This window comes from Miscanthus floridulus, chromosome 1 (assembly GCF_019320115.1).
Source record: "Miscanthus floridulus cultivar M001 chromosome 1, ASM1932011v1, whole genome shotgun sequence".
Lineage (NCBI taxonomy): Eukaryota > Viridiplantae > Streptophyta > Magnoliopsida > Poales > Poaceae > Miscanthus > Miscanthus floridulus.
Genome location: NC_089580.1, coordinates 15,304,565 through 15,310,857, shown reverse-complemented (window position 1 = coordinate 15,310,857; position 6,293 = coordinate 15,304,565).

The window sequence follows — 6,293 nt, the reverse complement described above, 5'->3', positions numbered from 1 at the left end:
AATCAATGATGGAGATGAGTGGGAGGGCTTTGGCTAAGCTCACAAGGTTGCTATGTCAATGAAAATGGCCAAAGGTTAGGGCTTCAACCGGCCATGGGGCCTAAATAGAAGCCCCCATGAAATAGAGCCATTGTACCCCTTCACTGGGTACAGCACGGGGTGACCGAACGCTTCGGTCCAATCGACCGGACACAGCACCGGACGCTCCGTTTGTGAATACCGAACGTGTCCGGTCAGCCTACCGGACATGTCGGTAGCTCCCAGATTGCCACGTGTCCTGTTCAAACCAACATAGCCGTTGCTGCCCATTCTACCGTGACCGGACGCTCATACCGGATGTGCAAACACAAATGACCGGACGCTGAGCCATCGAGTCGGTCGAGTCTAGTAAGCCAGCAGGGCCGACCGGATGCGTATGTTAGAAATGATGGACGCTGAGCCTCAGCGTCCGGTGGAGTACAGTAAGCATCCACACTCGATCGGACACGTCCGGTCACACCAGACCGGACGCTACCAGCGTCCGATCGACTGTCCTGCCAAACACTGCATTTCTGATTCACACCGGACGTGTCCGGTGTGGCAACCGACGTCCGGTCGCTGAGTTCGTCGCCAAATACCGGACGTGTCCGTCACCATACCGGACGCGTCCGGTCACTCTGTAACCAGCGCAACTAACTCTTTCAACTCTATCTTCTTCACCCTTGCTCAAATGTGCCAACCACCAAGTGTATCACCTTGTGCACATGTGTTAGCATATTTTCACAAACATTTTCAAGGGTGTTAGCACTCCACTAGATCCTAAATGCATATGCAATGAGTTAGAGCATCTAGTGGCACTTTGATAACCGCATTCCGATACGAGTTTCACCCCTCTTAATAGTACGGCTATCAAACCTAAATGTGATCACACTCTCTAAGTGTCTTGATCACCAAAACAAAATAGCTCCTATGGTTTATACCTTTGCCTTGAGCTTTTTGTTTTTCTCTTTCTTCTTTCCAAGTCCAAGCACTTGATCATCATCATGGATCATCATCATCATGCTATGATCTTCATTTGCTTCATCACTTGGAGTGTGCTACCTATCTCATGATCACTTGATAAACTAGGTTAGCACTTAGGGTTTCATCAATTCACCAAAACCAAACTAGAGCTTTCAATCTCCCCCTTTTTGGTAATTGATGACAACCCTTTACAAAGATATGAATTGAAATTCAATTGAATCCATGTTGCTTGCCCAAGCATATTTACCATGTGTAAAAGGATATGGACAAGTTTCATGAACCCCAAATGGTAGCAATTGCTCCCCCTACATATGTGCTAAGAGTTTGGATTGTAGCTTGCACATATGCTTAGATAGGAAATATAGGAGTCAATGTCTACCAAATGATGCTAAGGTATAAAAGATGGACCTTTGAAGCGTGATACCAATCGGAGTGCACCAATATACCATCCTTAGCACCATGGTTAGCTATACCACTTGGAAACAATACTTGAAATGAAATCACTTAGATACTATGCATGCTAGTTTTCATTTCATCAAATCTACAACTAGCATACATCACACAAGCATGGATTTAAATTTAAACTTGTGCCATGCAAGCAAACATATGAAATGCACATTCAAATGCACCATACAAGTTCATGAGCTTGCTCCCCCTACTTGTGTGCTCAAAATTTTAGTTGATCCCTTTCCTTTGTCATATCTCTCCCCTATGTCATATATCAAGATATCTTTATGTTTCTCTCCTTTATGATATTTCTCCCCTTTTTCACTATTTTCTACTATCTTTGTTTCTCTCCCCCTTTGTCATCAATGACCACAAAGGTTCAAAATATAGATAGTATTACTTGTAGGGTCGAGATTATCAATGTCAATCAATGGGGTGAGGATCATTTTCCCAAATTTGGTCAACTAGATATTGCCAAAGATATTTAACTCGGTTTGATCCAAGGACAAGCTTCTTCACACCTCCAAATAAGGGTTATCTTGTACCATGTTGAGTTAAACACTTAGAGCTCATTTTCTAGATTAAACACTAGGTTTACAAGCCCAAACATGTCATATGCTACCACTAGATCAAGTCAAGCATAGAAGCAATAGTGATACCATATAAACATCAAATTCATTTGATTTTCATGAATGAGCCTAATAAAATGAGAATGTGACTAGATGCACTAAACATGTCCTTAGCAAGGATGTATGCCATGCCAATCAACTTTTACCTTAAATAGCTCGAAGGAGAGGCATGTCATAGTGGAAGAGTGCATCAACACATATTTGAGAAAATCCAATATGTTCAACTCATTCCTTAGCTTGCAAAACCTTTTCTCATCCAATGGCTTGGTGAATATATCGGCAAGTTGATCTTCGGTGCCTACACTCTCAATGCAAATGTCCCCTTTTTGTTGGTGATCTCTTATGAAATGGTGGCGGACATCAATGTGCTTTGTTCTTGCATGTTGAACCGGATTGTTGGTCAACTTGATTGCACTCTCATTGTCACATAGCAATGGCACTTTCTTGAACTTGATTCCAAAGTCACTCAAAGTGGCCTTCATCCAAAGTATTTGTGCACAACAACTACCGGCGGATATGTATTCGGCTTCGGCGGTTGATAATGCAACACTATTTTGCTTCTTTGATGACCATGAAACAAGTGATCTTCCCAACAATTGACATGTGCCCGAGGTGCTCTTCCTTTCAACCTTGCATCCCGCATAATCCGAGTGAGTAACCAACTAGCTCAAACTTTGCTCCTTTGGGATACCACAAACCAACATTTGGTGTATGCTTCAAGTACCTCAATATTCTCTTTGTAGCCTTCAAATGACTTTCTCTTGGTGAGGCTTGAAATCTTGCACACATGCATACACTAAACATGACATCCGGCCTTGATGCGGTCACATAGAGTAGGCTTCCAATCATAGACCGATACAACTTTTGATCCACCATATTTCCACTTGCATCACTATCCAAGTTGCCATTGGTTCCCATTGGTGTGCTAATGACTTTGCTATCATCATGCCAAACTTCTTGATCATGTCCTTGATATACTTGCCTTGACTACAAATGTACCATTCTTCAATTGCTTGATTTGAAGACCAAGGAAGTAACTCAACTCTCCAATCATGGACATCTCAAACTCATTAGCCATCATCTTTCCAAACTCATCAAAAATCTTGATTGGTTGATCCAAATATGATATCATCAACATAGATTTGACAAAATAGATCTTTTCCAATCTTCTTGATGAAAAGAGTGGTGTCAACCTTGCCCATTGTGAACCCTTTAGAGAGTAGGAAATCCCTCAATCTCTCATACCATGCTCTAGGTGCTTGCTTCAAGCCATACAATGCCTTCTTCAACTTGTACACATGGTTGGGCTTCTTATCATCTTCAAAACCGGGAGGTTGCTCAACATATACTTCTTCATTGATGTAGCCATTGAGAAATGCACTCTTAACATCCATTTGATAGAGCTTGATGTTGTGGGCACAAGCATAGGCTAGCAAGATTCTAATTGCTTCCAATCTAGCAACCGGGGCATATGTTTCTCCAAAGTCAAGACCTTCAACTTGTGTATAGCCTTGTGCTACCAATCTTGCTTTGTTCCTTACTACTATCCCATCTTGATCTTGCTTGTTTCTAAAGACCCATTTGGTTCCAATCACATTGTGTCCCTTTGGTCTTTCTCAACTCCCATACTTGATTTCTTGTGAAGTTATTCAATTCTTCATGCATAGCATTCACCCAATCAACATCCTTCAATGCTTCATCTATCTTCTTTGGTTCAATGGATGACACAAATGAGAAGTGTTCACAAAATGATGCCAATCTTGATCTTGTTTGTACACCTCTGAAATATCACCAATGATAGTGTCCAATGGATGATCTCTTGCAACATTGGTTGGTTGGAGGATTGGAACTTGATTGCTTGCACTTGCTTGATCATTGGGTTGAGATGATGTACTAGCCACTTGATCTTGTTCATTGTCATGAGATCCACTTGCACTAACTTGATTTGTATCATCTTGCACATTTGAGTTAGAGAGCACTTGCACTTGATCATCTTCATCATCATTCACTTGCCTAGGCCTCAATTCACCAATATCCATGTTCTTCATGGCATTTGAAAGTTGAATGCCTCTAACATCTTCCAAGTTCTCATTCTCTACTTGTGAACCCTTGGTTTCATCAAATTCAACATCATGAACTTCCTCAAGAGTACCACTATCCAAATTCCAAACTCTATATGCTTTGCTTGTAGTGGAATACCAAGTAGGAATCCTTCATCACATTTCTTGTCAAACTTGCCCAATCTAGTGCCTTTCTTCAAGATATAGCATTTGCAACCAAAGACTCGAAAATATGCAATGTTGGGCTTTCTACCATTCAAGAGCTCATATGGTGTCTTCTCTTTCAATCGGTGACAATAGAGGCGGTTGCTACAATAGCAAGCCGTGTTGATAGCTTGGCCCAAAAGGATTGACTCACATTGTACTCACTAAGCATAGACCTTGCCATATCAATGAGTGTTCTATTCTTCCTCTCAACAAGACCATTTGATTGAGGTGTGTACTTGGCCGAGAATTGATGTCTAATTCCAAATTCATCACAACTCATCAATTCTAGTGTTCTTGAACTCACTACCATTGTCACTTCTAACTCTCTTGATGGTTGTTTCAAACTCGTTGTGAATGCTCTTGACAAATGATTTAAATGTTGCAAATACATCACTTTTGTCCACTAGAAAGAATACCCATGTGTATCTAGTGTAGTCATCCACTATCACAAAGCCATATTTGTTTCCACCGATACTAGTGTATTGTGTTGGCCCAAACAAATCCATGTGCAATAACTCAAATGCTTTACTAGTGCTCATCATGCTTTTCTTAGGATGGGTGTTTCCAACTTGTTTGCCGGCTTGACAAGAGCTACAAAGCTTATCCTTTTCAAACACAACATCTTTCAAGCCTTTAACTAAGTCATGCTTAACCAATCTATTCAATTGTTTCATTCCAACATGACCAAGCCTTCTATGCCATAACCAACCCATGCTAGACTTAGTGAACAAGCATGTAGATAATTAGCTTCACTAGCATTGAAATCAACCAAGTATAGATTCTCATATCTAAAGCCTTTGAAGATCAAGTTAGAGCCATCTACACTTATGATCTCTACATCATCTACCCCAAATATGCATTTGAATCCAAGATCACACAATTGAGCCACGGATAGCAAATTGAAGTTCAAGCTCTCTACTAGCAACACATTGGATATGCTCATGTCATTGGATATTGCAATCTTACCAAGCCCTTTGACCTTGCCTTTGCCATTGTCACCAAATGTGATACTATCATAACCATCATTGCCATTGGTGTTGATTGAGTTGAACATTCTTGCATCACCGGTCATGTGTTGAGTGCACCCACTATCAAGAACCCAATGCCTTCCTCGGCTTTGTAATTGACCTACAAAAGGAGATCAATTCTTTTTAGGTACCCAAACTTGCTTGGGTCCTTGAAGGTTAGTCACTAGCTCTTTGGTACCCAAATGGCTTTCTTCTTTGAGCCCATCCATGGTTTACCAATGAACTTAGCCTTCACACCATTTGTACCCTTAGTAAGCATATAGCATGAATCAAGCTTAATGGAGGATACATTAGCATTTTTGCTCTTGTTTTTGCATTCTTGCTCTTTGTGACCCACTTGCTTGCAACTAGTGCAAAACCGACCATTGTTCTTCACAAAACTAGTCTTGTGAGGAGCAAAGGCCGCTTGCCTTTCTTGGGGGTATAGCCCAATCCCTCTTTGTAGAGAGAAGCTCTTTGGCTACCCAAGCACATAAGCAAGCGGTCCTCACCACCATAAGCCTTAGCTAAGGTGTGAGTGAGCTTAGTGACCTCCTTCTTGAGGTTCTCATTCTCAACCACTAGTGAGGCATCACAAGTGAGACCATCACTACTAGATGAGGTAGAAGTGGAAGTGCTACAAGAAGGGTTAGTAGGAGCAACAATGATAGGCATAGATAGTGATTCATCAATTATATCACAAGTTAAACCTACATTGCAAGTTTCAACATGCTTCTTTTTATTTTGCTCATCAAGCAAAGAGGAATGAGCCTTTTCAAGCTTTTTGTGAGCTTTGCCAAGCTTCTCATGGCTTCCTCTAGCCTCTCATGAGATGCATTGAGCTCATCAAGGCTTGCTTAAGGGCTTTTAGTTCCTTTTCAAGCTTTGCATTCCCTTCTCTTGATGTCAAAGTGTTCTTAGCATCTTCTAGCATGTCAAAT